General features: G+C 39.8%; 8 non-coding genes across 8 annotated transcripts; all 8 read right to left on the bottom strand.

Annotated features, from left to right (window-relative positions):
- Positions 1 to 429: 429 nt before the first annotated feature.
- Positions 430 to 511, bottom strand: TRNAL-AAG (transfer RNA leucine (anticodon AAG)). The gene has a single exon. It is a non-coding gene; the product is annotated as a tRNA-Leu (tRNA).
- A 246-nt stretch (positions 512 to 757) lies between these two features.
- TRNAL-UAG (transfer RNA leucine (anticodon UAG)) lies at positions 758 to 839 on the bottom strand. The gene has a single exon. It is a non-coding gene; the product is annotated as a tRNA-Leu (tRNA).
- A 2,966-nt stretch (positions 840 to 3,805) lies between these two features.
- Positions 3,806 to 3,887, bottom strand: TRNAL-AAG (transfer RNA leucine (anticodon AAG)). Its single transcript has one exon. It is a non-coding gene; the product is annotated as a tRNA-Leu (tRNA).
- Positions 3,888 to 4,133: 246 nt separating this feature from the next.
- On the bottom strand, positions 4,134 to 4,215 carry TRNAL-UAG (transfer RNA leucine (anticodon UAG)). Its single transcript has one exon. It is a non-coding gene; the product is annotated as a tRNA-Leu (tRNA).
- A 2,805-nt stretch (positions 4,216 to 7,020) lies between these two features.
- TRNAL-UAG (transfer RNA leucine (anticodon UAG)) lies at positions 7,021 to 7,102 on the bottom strand. The gene has a single exon. It is a non-coding gene; the product is annotated as a tRNA-Leu (tRNA).
- Positions 7,103 to 10,065: 2,963 nt separating this feature from the next.
- On the bottom strand, positions 10,066 to 10,147 carry TRNAL-AAG (transfer RNA leucine (anticodon AAG)). Its single transcript has one exon. It is a non-coding gene; the product is annotated as a tRNA-Leu (tRNA).
- Positions 10,148 to 10,393: 246 nt separating this feature from the next.
- TRNAL-UAG (transfer RNA leucine (anticodon UAG)) lies at positions 10,394 to 10,475 on the bottom strand. Its single transcript has one exon. It is a non-coding gene; the product is annotated as a tRNA-Leu (tRNA).
- A 3,293-nt stretch (positions 10,476 to 13,768) lies between these two features.
- Positions 13,769 to 13,850, bottom strand: TRNAL-UAA (transfer RNA leucine (anticodon UAA)). The gene has a single exon. It is a non-coding gene; the product is annotated as a tRNA-Leu (tRNA).
- Positions 13,851 to 13,882: the final 32 nt, after the last annotated feature.

Here is a 13,882-nt window from a genome sequence, read left to right as displayed (position 1 = left end):
CAGCGCCTTAGACCGCTCGGCCATGCTACCTTTAGCAGCATGATTTTTAAGATTCCTTATCTTAACTGAAAACCACTAAATTATACAAATACAAAAGATTAAATCACATGTTAATTTGCATGTTAGCAAAATCATAAGAATAAGTACAAAAACATTTCAAGACCGCATAATACTGGCAGCAGTGGGATTAAAGCATATGTTAATTTTGTATGTTAGCGTATGTATAAGAATAAGATAAAAAGGTTTTAAGGAACTCTTACTACTGGCAGCAGTGGGATTTAAACCTACAGGTCTGTTGTAAAATGGTTAAGTCTCTAAACAATAGGAAAAAACAATGATTCTATCAACTGTCTTTTCCTAAACAGAAACCCACACACTCATGCAAATACAAAATCATTTGAATTAGATCAAAATGTTCTGAAGACCTACTGGCAGCAGTGGGATTTGAACCCACGCCTCTGAAGAGACTGGAGCCTTAATCCAGCGCCTTAGACCGCTCGGCCATGCTACCTTAATATACTACATGAAAAAAGCTTCCTTAGAGTAAGTTTAGTGAATTTTCCTACATTTTAACTTCTTCAAGGTGGAAAATGGATAGGTCTCTAAGCAAAAAGGAAAAAGCAATGATTCTATCTACTGTCTTTTGCAAAACAGCAAAGCATGGACTCATACAAATACAAAATAATAAAACACATGCTAATTTTTCTATTAGCAAAATCATAAATATAAGCTAAAAAGTTTCAAAGTAGAAATACACTGGCAGCAGTGGGATTTGAACCCACGCCTCCAAAGAGACTGGAGCCTAAGTCCAGCGCCTTAGACCACTCGGCCATGCTACCTTTAACAGCATGATTTTTACGATTCCTTATCTTAACTGAAAACCGCAAAATTATACAAATACAAAAGATTAAATCACATGTTAATTTGCATGTTAGCAAAATCATAAGAATAAGTACAAAAACATTTCAAGACCGCATAATACTGGCAGCAGTGGGATTAAAGCATATGCTAATTTTGTATGTTAGCATAATTATAAGAATAAGATAACAAGGTTTAACATAGCATAATGTTCTAGAATAGTCTGTTTAATCGCCGCATACTCACAGTTCCCCCGAGGGTCCATAGCTCTATAGGCTTCAGCAGCTCCACCCTCTAAGAACCCCACAAGATGTCGAACTCGCTCCCTTTCCGGGACTTCCATTAATCAACACTGATGCTCAAAGTCCTGGAAGAAGCCCTCAATGTCACCTGCAGCCTCATTAAAGGGCTTAAAGTCTTTGTGGGACACTCTGGGGAGTTCCCTCATGGTGGGTGCTGAGGTTACAGTCTGTCTGGAGCTTCTAGCTGCTTCCAAAGCGATCTGCTCCAGCAATGCCATCTCCTGAGCTCTGTGAATGGCCTTCCTCTTATCGTCTATGGTGGCCTCTTCTCCCAGAAATGCCAACTCCTCCTCGTACCACACAACCCACTGACTTTTTTGGGTATTTACCTCCGGCTGCAGTCTTTCCTCCATTTGCTGTGAGAATCCTTCCTCAGTGTCATCTTGCAGGCGAACTCCTTCCAAAGCCTCAATTAGCTGCTCCTTGGAGAGTCCTTTAAAACGGACTCCTACTTCATGGGCCTTTGTTTGTAGGTTCATCGCAGTCCAGCTCTTGTACTCTGCGGTGCTGGTTCCCAATGTTGATGGGCCTTTGTCCTCCATTCCTTCTGCTCTGATCCCACTGCTGCCAACCAGTTTGTGACGGGGTGTACAGCAGAGCAGGAAGGGACAACAGGCCGAGGGATGATCCAATGAGATTTATTAAAGCAGGGAGCATACAACATCAAATATCCATAATGTCCTTCAAGTCCACCAGAAGTCCACAATAAGCCCAAGTAAATAAACAGATCTGGAGGTGCTTTCCAGTAATCGCGCACCCGATAAACGAAACAATAGTCCTTCCACGAGTCCAACAGAACAGATTCGGGGGCACCTCCAGATAATCCTTGTGCCAGCTAACAAAGCAATAGTCCACATGAGTCCAAGGGATCCCAAAACAATCTCACGAACGACGAGATATGTCCTCAGCTCAAGTCTCATCCCGTTCGCTTCCGCAGTCACAGATGGACGTGGGGTCTTGCCTCAGCTAAGAATCCCCACTCCTTCCCCTTTAAGGATCAACTCACATCTGATCTCAAAAATAAGAATGGATTGTCTGAGCTCCTGGGATCCGCCCATGAAGGGGGGTAGGGGTCACACCTTCTATTCAATGGTTGGGTCCACCTGAAGATTCTAGACTGGTCGGCTCCTCTTAGTCTATCTAGTATGTACATATGACTAGCCACCTGCTGTGAGAAAGAATGGCTATTCTTCACTAGTGGTGTTGACAAACCTTAATTACATTATAGCTTAGGGCTGCAAATATTGGGGGAAGGAGACGTATTGTTACAGGTGAACTCCCAGCACAAGAAAATACATAAATTACAGCTAATAGAAACCAGAGAACAGTTACATACATCAAATGGCATATTATTCAAATACAGGACAGGGCAAAAGTACATATCATGACAGACATGTCTCTAAATATTAGGAAAAAAACAATAATTCTATCAACTGTTTTTATCTTAACCAGAAAGAAAACACTTAAGCAAATACAAAAGAAGATTAAAACACATGTAAGTTTGTATGTTAGTAAAATCATAAGAGTAAGTTCAAAACAATTTTCAAGCACATATCATACTGGCAGCAGTGGGATGAAAGCACATGCAAATTTTGTCTGTTTTCATAATTATAAGAATAAGATCAAAAGATTTTCAAGAACTCATACTGCTGAGTCATACTCAGCATGATTAAGTAGGCTTCCTTAGAGTAAGTGAAGTACATTTGACAACATTTAAAATTAGTGCATGTTGGAAAAAGGGCATGTCTCTAAACATTAGGAAAAAACAATGATTCTATCAACGGTCTTTATCTTAACCGAAAACCGAAAAATCATACAAATACAAAAGAAGATTAGATCACATGCTAATTTGCATGTTAGCAAAATCACAAGAATAAGTACAAAAACATTTCAAGACCGCATAATACTGGCAGCAGTGGGATTAAAGCATATGCTAATTTTGTATGTTAGCATAGTTATAAGAATAAGATAAAAAGGTTTTAAGGAACTCTTACTACTGGCAGCAGTGGGATTTGAACCTACAGGTCTGTTAGTCAAATGATTAAGTCTCTAAACAATAGGAAAAACCAATGAATCTATCAACTGTCTTTTCCTAAACAGAAATCCACACACTCATGCAAATACAAAATCATAAGAATTAGATCAAAAGGTTGTGAAGACCTACTGGCAGCAGTGGGATTTGAACCAACGCCTCTGAAGAGACTGGAGCCTTAATCCAGCGCCTTAGACCGCTCGGCCATGCTACCTTTAGCAGCATGATTTTTAAGATTCCTTATCTTAACTGAAAACCACTAAATTATACAAATACAAAAGATTAAATCACATGTTAATTTGCATGTTAGCAAAATCATAAGAATAAGTACAAAAACATTTCAAGACCGCATAATACTGGCAGCAGTGGGATTAAAGCATATGTTAATTTTGTATGTTAGCGTATGTATAAGAATAAGATAAAAAGGTTTTAAGGAACTCTTACTACTGGCAGCAGTGGGATTTAAACCTACAGGTCTGTTGTAAAATGGTTAAGTCTCTAAACAATAGGAAAAAACAATGATTCTATCAACTGTCTTTTCCTAAACAGAAACCCACACACTCATGCAAATACAAAATCATTTGAATTAGATCAAAATGTTCTGAAGACCTACTGGCAGCAGTGGGATTTGAACCCACGCCTCTGAAGAGACTGGAGCCTTAATCCAGCGCCTTAGACCGCTCGGCCATGCTACCTTAATATACTACATGAAAAAAGCTTCCTTAGAGTAAGTTTAGTGAATTTTCCTACATTTTAACTTCTTCAAGGTGGAAAATGGATAGGTCTCTAAGCAAAAAGGAAAAAGCAATGATTCTATCTACTGTCTTTTGCAAAACAGCAAAGCATGGACTCATACAAATACAAAATAATAAAACACATGCTAATTTTTCTATTAGCAAAATCATAAATATAAGCTAAAAAGTTTCAAAGTAGAAATACACTGGCAGCAGTGGGATTTGAACCCACGCCTCCAAAGAGACTGGAGCCTAAGTCCAGCGCCTTAGACCACTCGGCCATGCTACCTTTAACAGCATGATTTTTACGATTCCTTATCTTAACTGAAAACCGCAAAATTATACAAATACAAAAGATTAAATCACATGTTAATTTGCATGTTAGCAAAATCATAAGAATAAGTACAAAAACATTTCAAGACCGCATAATACTGGCAGCAGTGGGATTAAAGCATATGCTAATTTTGTATGTTAGCATAATTATAAGAATAAGATAACAAGGTTTAACATAGCATAATGTTCTAGAATAGTCTGTTTAATCGCCGCATACTCACAGTTCCCCCGAGGGTCCATAGCTCTATAGGCTTCAGCAGCTCCACCCTCTAAGAACCCCACAAGATGTCGAACTCGCTCCCTTTCCGGGACTTCCATTAATCAACACTGATGCTCAAAGTCCTGGAAGAAGCCCTCAATGTCACCTGCAGCCTCATTAAAGGGCTTAAAGTCTTTGTGGGACACTCTGGGGAGTTCCCTCATGGTGGGTGCTGAGGTTACAGTCTGTCTGGAGCTTCTAGCTGCTTCCAAAGCGATCTGCTCCAGCAATGCCATCTCCTGAGCTCTGTGAATGGCCTTCCTCTTATCGTCTATGGTGGCCTCTTCTCCCAGAAATGCCAACTCCTCCTCGTACCACACAACCCACTGACTTTTTTGGGTATTTACCTCCGGCTGCAGTCTTTCCTCCATTTGCTGTGAGAATCCTTCCTCAGTGTCATCTTGCAGGCGAACTCCTTCCAAAGCCTCAATTAGCTGCTCCTTGGAGAGTCCTTTAAAACGGACTCCTACTTCATGGGCCTTTGTTTGTAGGTTCATCGCAGTCCAGCTCTTGTACTCTGCGGTGCTGGTTCCCAATGTTGATGGGCCTTTGTCCTCCATTCCTTCTGCTCTGATCCCACTGCTGCCAACCAGTTTGTGACGGGGTGTACAGCAGAGCAGGAAGGGACAACAGGCCGAGGGATGATCCAATGAGATTTATTAAAGCAGGGAGCATACAACATCAAATATCCATAATGTCCTTCAAGTCCACCAGAAGTCCACAATAAGCCCAAGTAAATAAACAGATCTGGAGGTGCTTTCCAGTAATCGCGCACCCGATAAACGAAACAATAGTCCTTCCACGAGTCCAACAGAACAGATTCGGGGGCACCTCCAGATAATCCTTGTGCCAGCTAACAAAGCAATAGTCCACATGAGTCCAAGGGATCCCAAAACAATCTCACGAACGACGAGATATGTCCTCAGCTCAAGTCTCATCCCGTTCGCTTCCGCAGTCACAGATGGACGTGGGGTCTTGCCTCAGCTAAGAATCCCCACTCCTTCCCCTTTAAGGATCAACTCACATCTGATCTCAAAAATAAGAATGGATTGTCTGAGCTCCTGGGATCCGCCCATGAAGGGGGGTAGGGGTCACACCTTCTATTCAATGGTTGGGTCCACCTGAAGATTCTAGACTGGTCGGCTCCTCTTAGTCTATCTAGTATGTACATATGACTAGCCACCTGCTGTGAGAAAGAATGGCTATTCTTCACTAGTGGTGTTGACAAACCTTAATTACATTATAGCTTAGGGCTGCAAATATTGGGGGAAGGAGACGTATTGTTACAGGTGAACTCCCAGCACAAGAAAATACATAAATTACAGCTAATAGAAACCAGAGAACAGTTACATACATCAAATGGCATATTATTCAAATACAGGACAGGGCAAAAGTACATATCATGACAGACATGTCTCTAAATATTAGGAAAAAAACAATAATTCTATCAACTGTTTTTATCTTAACCAGAAAGAAAACACTTAAGCAAATACAAAAGAAGATTAAAACACATGTAAGTTTGTATGTTAGTAAAATCATAAGAGTAAGTTCAAAACAATTTTCAAGCACATATCATACTGGCAGCAGTGGGATGAAAGCACATGCAAATTTTGTCTGTTTTCATAATTATAAGAATAAGATCAAAAGATTTTCAAGAACTCATACTGCTGAGTCATACTCAGCATGATTAAGTAGGCTTCCTTAGAGTAAGTGAAGTACATTTGACAACATTTAAAATTAGTGCATGTTGGAAAAAGGGCATGTCTCTAAACATTAGGAAAAACCAATGATTCTATCAACGGTCTTTATCTTAACCGAAAACCGAAAAATCATACAAATACAAAAGAAGATTAGATCACATGCTAATTTGCATGTTAGCAAAATCACAAGAATAAGTACAAAAACATTTCAAGACCGCATAATACTGGCAGCAGTGGGATTAAAGCATATGCTAATTTTGTATGTTAGCATAGTTATAAGAATAAGATAAAAAGGTTTTAAGGAACTCTTACTACTGGCAGCAGTGGGATTTGAACCTACAGGTCTGTTGTAAAATGGTTAAGTCTCTAAACAATAGGAAAAACCAATGATTCTATCAACTGTCTTTTCCTAAACAGAAATCCACACACTCATGCAAATACAAAATCATTTGAATTAGATCAAAATGTTCTGAAGTGCAGCAGTGGGATTTGAACCCACGCCTCTAAAGAGACTGGAGCCTTAATCCAGCGCCTTAGACCGCTCGGCCATGCTACCTTAATATACTATATGAAAAAAGCTTTCTTAGAGTAAGTTTAGTGAATTTTCCTACAGTTTAACTTCTTCAAGGTGGAAAATGGAAAGGTCTCTAAGCAAAAAGGAAAAAGCAATGATTCTATCTACTGTCTTTTGCAAAACAGCAAAGCATGGACTCATACAAATACAAAATAATAAAACACATGCTAATTTTTCTATTAGCAAAATCATAAATATAAGCTAAAAAGTTTCAAAGTAGAAATACACTGGCAGCAGTGGGATTTGAACCCACGCCTCCAAAGAGACTGGAGCCTAATTCCAGCGCCTTAGACCACTCGGCCATGCTACCTTTAACAGCATGATTTTTACGATTCCTTATCTTAACTGAAAACCGCAAAATTATACAAATACAAAAGATTAAATCACGTTAATTTGCATGTTAGCAAAATCATAAGAATAAGTACAAAAACATTTCAAGACCGCATAATACTGGCAGCAGTGGGATTAAAGCATATGCTAATTTTGTATGTTAGCATAATTATAAGAATAAGATAACAAGGTTTAACATAGCATAATGTCCTAGAATAGTCTGTTTAATCGCCGCATACTCACAGTTCCCCTGAGGGTCCATAGCTCTATAGGCTTCAGCAGCTCCACCCTCTAAGAACCCCACAAGATGTCGAACTCGCTCCCTTTCCGGGACTTCCATTAATCAACACTGATGCTCAAAGTCCTGGAAGAAGCCCTCAATGTCGCCTGCAGCCTCATTAAAGGGCTTAAAGTCTTTGTGGGACACTCTGGGGAGTTCCCTCATGGTGGGTGGTGAGGTTACAGTCTGTCTGGAGCTTCTAGCTGCTTCCAAAGCGATCTGCTCCAGCAATGCCATCTCCTGAGCTCTGTGAATGGCCTTCCTCTTATCGTCTATGGTGGCCTCTTCTCCCAGAAATGCCAACTCCTCCTCGTACCACACAACCCACTGACTTTTTTGGGTATTTACCTCCGGCTGCAGTCTTTCCTCCATTTGCTGTGAGGATCCTTCCTCAGTGTCATCTTGCAGGCGAACTCCTTCCAAAGCCTCAATTAGCTGCTCCTTGGAGAGTCCTTTAAAACGGACTCCTACTTCATGGGCCTTTGTTTGTAGGTTCATCGCAGTCCAGCTCTTGTACTCTGCGGTGCTGGTTCCCAATGTTGATGGGCCTTTGTCCTCCATTCCTTCTGCTCTGATCCCACTGCTGCCAACCAGTTTGTGACGGGGTGTACAGCAGAGCAGGAAGGGACAACAGGCCGAGGGATGATCCAATGAGATTTATTAAAGCAGGGAGCATACAACATCAAATATCCATAATGTCCTTCAAGTCCACCAGAAGTCCACAATAAGCCCAAGGAAATAAACAGATCTGGAGGTGCTTTCCAGTAATCCCGCACCCGATAAACGAAACAATAGTCCTTCCACGAGTCCAACAGAACAGATTCGGGGGCACCTCCAGATAATCCTTGTGCCAGCTAACAAAGCAATGGTCCACATGAGTCCAAGGGATCCCAAAACAATCTCACGAACGACGAGATATGTCCTCAGCTCAAGTCTCATCCCGTACGCTTCCGCAGTCACAGATGGACGTGGGGTCTTGCCTCAGCTAAGAATCCCCACTCCTTCCCCTTTAAGGATCAACTCACATCTGATCTCAAAAATAAGAATGGATTATCTGAGCTCCTGGGATCCGCCCATGAAGGGGGGTAGGGGTCACACCTTCTATTCAATGGTTGGGTCCACCTGAAGATTCTAGACTGGTCGGCTCCTCTTAGTCTATCAAGTATGTACATATGACTAGCCACCTGCTGTGAGAAAGAATGGCTATTCTTCACTAGTGGTGTTGACAAACCTTAATTACATTATAGCTTAGGGCTGCAAGTATTGGGGGAAGGAGACATATTGTTACAGGTGAACTCCCAGCACAAGAAAATACATAAATTACAGCTAATAGAAACCAGAGAACAGTTACATACATCAAATGGCATATTATTCAAATACAGGACAGGGCAAAAGTACATATCATGACAGACATGTCTCTAAATATTAGGAAAAAAACAATAATTCTATCAACTGTTTTTATCTTAACCAGAAAGAAAACACTTAAGCAAATACAAAAGAAGATTAAAACACATGTAAGTTTGTATGTTAGTAAAATCATAAGAGTAAGTTCAAAACAATTTTCAAGCACATATCATACTGGCAGCAGTGGGATGAAAGCACATGCAAATTTTGTCTGTTTTCATAATTATAAGAATAAGATCAAAAGATTTTCAAGAACTCATACTGCTGAGTCATACTCAGCATGATTAAGTAGGCTTCCTTAGAGTAAGTGAAGTACATTTGACAACATTTAAAATTAGTGCATGTTGGAAAAAGGGCATGTCTCTAAACATTAGGAAAAACCAATGATTCTATCAACGGTCTTTATCTTAACTGAAAACCGAAAAATCATACAAATACAAAAGAAGATTAGATCACATGCTAATTTGCATGTTAGCAAAATCATAAGAATAAGTACAAAAACATTTCAAGACCTCATAATACTGGCAGCAGTGGGATTAAAGCATATGCTAATTTTGTATGTTAGCATAGTTATAAGAATAAGATAAAAAGGTTTTAAGGAACTCTTACTACTGGCAGCAGTGGGATTTGAACCTACAGGTCTGTTGTAAAATGGTTAAGTCTCTAAACAATAGGAAAAACCAATGAATCTATCAACTGTCTTTTCCTAAACAGAAATCCACACACTCATGCAAATACAAAATCATAAGAATTAGATCAAAAGGTTGTGAAGACCTACTGGCAGCAGTGGGATTTGAACCAACGCCTCTGAAGAGACTGGAGCCTTAATCCAGCGCCTTAGACCGCTCGGCCATGCTACCTTTAGCAGCATGATTTTTAAGATTCCTTATCTTAACTGAAAACCACTAAATTATACAAATACAAAAGATTAAATCACATGTTAATTTGCATGTTAGCAAAATCATAAGAATAAGTACAAAAACATTTCAAGACCGCATAATACTGGCAGCAGTGGGATTAAAGCATATGTTAATTTTGTATGTTAGCGTATGTATAAGAATAAGATAAAAAGGTTTTAAGGAACTCTTACTACTGGCAGCAGTGGGATTTAAACCTACAGGTCTGTTGTAAAATGGTTAAGTCTCTAAACAATAGGAAAAAACAATGATTCTATCAACTGTCTTTTCCTAAACAGAAACCCACACACTCATGCAAATACAAAATCATTTGAATTAGATCAAAATGTTCTGAAGACCTACTGGCAGCAGTGGGATTTGAACCCACGCCTCTGAAGAGACTGGAGCCTTAATCCAGCGCCTTAGACCGCTCGGCCATGCTACCTTAATATACTACATGAAAAAAGCTTCCTTAGAGTAAGTTTAGTGAATTTTCCTACATTTTAACTTCTTCAAGGTGGAAAATGGATAGGTCTCTAAGCAAAAAGGAAAAAGCAATGATTCTATCTACTGTCTTTTGCAAAACAGCAAAGCATGGACTCATACAAATACAAAATAATAAAACACATGCTAATTTTTCTATTAGCAAAATCATAAATATAAGCTAAAAAGTTTCAAAGTAAAATTACACTGGCAGCAGTGGGATTTGAACCCACGCCTCCAAAGAGACTGGAGCCTAAATCCAGCGCCTTAGACCACTCGGCCATGCTACCTTTAACAGCATGATTTTTACGATTCCTTATCTTAACTGAAAACCGCAAAATTATACAAATACAAAAGATTAAATCACATGTTAATTTGCATGTTAGCAAAATCATAAGAATAAGTACAAAAACATTTCAAGACCGCATAATACTGGCAGCAGTGGGATTAAAGCATATGCTAATTTTGTATGTTAGCATAATTATAAGAATAAGATAACAAGGTTTAACATAGCATAATGTTCTAGAATAGTCTGTTTAATCGCCGCATACTCACAGTTCCCCCGAGGGTCCATAGCTCTATAGGCTTCAGCAGCTCCACCCTCTAAGAACCCCACAAGATGTCGAACTCGCTCCCTTTCCAGGACTTCCATTAATCAATACTGATGCTCAAAGTCCTGGAAGAAGCCCTCAATGTCGCCTGCAGCCTCATTAAAGGGCTTAAAGTCTTTGTGGGACACTCTGGGGAGTTCCCTCATGGTGGGTGCTGAGGTTACAGTCTGTCTGGAGCTTCTAGCTGCTTCCAAAGCGATCTGCTCCAGCAATGCCATCTCCTGAGCTCTGTGAATGGCCTTCCTCTTATCGTCTATGGTGGCCTCTTCTCCCAGAAATGCCAACTCCTCCTCGTACCACACAACCCACTGACTTTTTTGGGTATTTACCTCCGGCTGCAGTCTTTCCTCCATTTGCTGTGAGGATCCTTCCTCAGTGTCATCTTGCAGGCGAACTCCTTCCAAAGCCTCAATTAGCTGCTCCTTGGAGAGTCCTTTAAAACGGACTCCTACTTCATGGGCGTTTGTTTGTAGGTTCATCGCAGTCCAGCTCTTGTACTCTGCGGTGCTGGTTCCCAATGTTGATGGGCCTTTGTCCTCCATTCCTTCTGCTCTGATCCCACTGCTGCCAACCAGTTTGTGACGGGGTGTACAGCAGAGCAGGAAGGGACAACGGGCCGAGGGATGATCCAATGAGATTTATTAAAGCAGGGAGCATACAACATCAAATATCCATAATGTCCTTCAAGTCCACCAGAAGTCCACAATAAGCCCAAGTAAATAAACAGATCTGGAGGTGCTTTCCAGTAATCCCGCACCCGATAAACGAAACAATAGTCCTTCCACGAGTCCAACAGAACAGATTCGGGGGCACCTCCCGATAATCCTTGTGCCAGCTAACAAAGCAATAGTCCACATGAGTCCAAGGGATGCCAAAACAATCTCACGAACGACGAGATATGTCCTCAGCTCAAGTCTCATCCCGTTCGCTTCCGCAGTCACAGATGGACGTGGGGTCTTGCCTCAGCTAAGAATCCCCACTCCTTCCCCTTTAAGGATCAACTCACATCTGATCTCAAAAATAAGAATGGATTGTCTGAGCTCCTGGGATCCGCCCATGAAGGGGGGTGGGGGTCACACCTTCTATTCAATGGTTGGGTCCACCTGAAGATTCTAGACTGGTCGGCTCCTCTTAGTCTATCTAGTATGTACATATGACTAGCCACCTGCTGTGAGAAGGAATGGCTATTCTTCACTAGTGGTGTTGACAAACCTTAATTACATTATAGCTTAGGGCTGCAAGTATTGGGGGAAGGAGACGTATTGTTACAGGTGAACTCCCAGCACAAGAAAATACATAAATTACAGCTAATAGAAACCAGAGAAAAGTTACATACATCAAATGGCATATTATTCAAATACAGGACAGGGCAAAAGTACATATCATGACAGACATGTCTCTAAATATTAGGAAAAAAACAATAATTCTATCAACTGTTTTTATCTTAACCAGAAAGAAAACACTTAAGCAAATACAAAAGAAGATTAAAACACATGTAAGTTTGTATGTTAGTAAAATCATAAGAGTACGTTCAAAACAATTTTCAAGCACTTATCATACTGGCAGCAGTGGGATGAAAGCACATGCAAATTTTGTCTGTTTTCATAATTATGAGAATAAGATCAAAAGATTTTCAAGAACTCATACTGCTGAGTCATACTCAGCATGATTAAGTAGGCTTCCTTAGAGTAAGTGAAGTACATTTGACAACATTTAAAATTAGTGCATGTTGGAAAAAGGGCATGTCTCTAAACATTAGGAAAAACCAATGATTCTATGAACGGTCTTTATCTTAACCGAAAACCGAAAAATCATACAAATACAAAAGAAGATTAGATCACATGCTAATTTTCATGTTAGCAAAATCATAAGAATAAGTACAAAAACATTTCAAGACCTCATAATACTGGCAGCAGTGGGATTAAAGCATATACTAATTTTGTATGTTAGCATAGTTATAAGAATAAGATAAAAAGGTTTTAAGGAACTCTTACTACTGGCAGCAGTGGGATTTGAACCTACAGGTCTGTTGTAAAATGGTTAAGTCTCTAAACAATAGGTAAAACCAATGATTCTATCAACTGTCTTTTCCTAAACAGAAATCCACACACTCATGCAAATACAAAATCATAAGAATTAGATCAAAAGGTTCTGAAGACCTACTGGCAGCAGTAGGATTTGAACCCACGCCTCTGAAGAGACTGGAGCCTTAATCCAGCCCCTTAGACCGCTCGGCCATGCTACCTTTAGCAGCATGATTTTTAAGATTCCTTATCTTAACTGAAAACCACAAAATTATACAAATACAAAAGATTAAATCACATGTTAATTTGCATGTTAGCAAAATCATAAGAATAAGTACAAAAACATTTCAAGACCGCATAATACTGGCAGCAGTGGGATTAAAGCATATGCTAATTTTGTATATTAGCATATGTATAAGAATAAGATAAAAAGGTTTTAAGGAACTCTTACTACTGGCAGCAGTGGGATTTAAACCTACAGGTCTGTTGTAAAATGGTTAAGTCTCTAAACAATAGGAAAAAACAATGATTCTATCAACTGTCTTTTCCTAAACAGAAACCCACACACTCACGCAAATACAAAATCATTTGAATTAGATCAAAATGTTCTGAAGACCTACTGGCAGCAGTGGGGTTTGAACCCACGCCTCTGAAGAGACTGGAGCCTTAATCCAGCGCCTTAGACCGCTCAGCCATGCTACCCTAATTTACTACATAAAAAAAGCTTCCTTAGAGTAAGTTTAGTGAATTTTCCTACAGTTTAACTTCTTCAAGGTGGAAAATGGATAGGTCTCTAAGCAAAAAGGAAAAAGCAATGATTCTATCTACTGTCTTTTGCAAAACAGCAAAGCATGGACTCATAAAAATACAAAATAATAAAACACATGCTAATTTTTCTATTAGCAAAATCATAAATATAAGCTAAAAAGTTTCAAAGTAGAAATACACTGGCAGCAGTGGGATTTGAACCCACGCCTCCAAAGAGACTGGAGCTTAAGTCCAGCGCCTTAGACCACTCGGCCATGCTACCTTTAACAGCATGATTTTTACGATTCCTTATCT

This window comes from Ranitomeya imitator, chromosome 4 (genome assembly GCF_032444005.1).
Source record: "Ranitomeya imitator isolate aRanImi1 chromosome 4, aRanImi1.pri, whole genome shotgun sequence".
Taxonomy (NCBI): domain Eukaryota; kingdom Metazoa; phylum Chordata; class Amphibia; order Anura; family Dendrobatidae; genus Ranitomeya; species Ranitomeya imitator.
The sequence above is the reverse complement of the archived record's forward strand: the minus strand, read 5'-3'. Positions and strand labels throughout refer to the sequence as shown.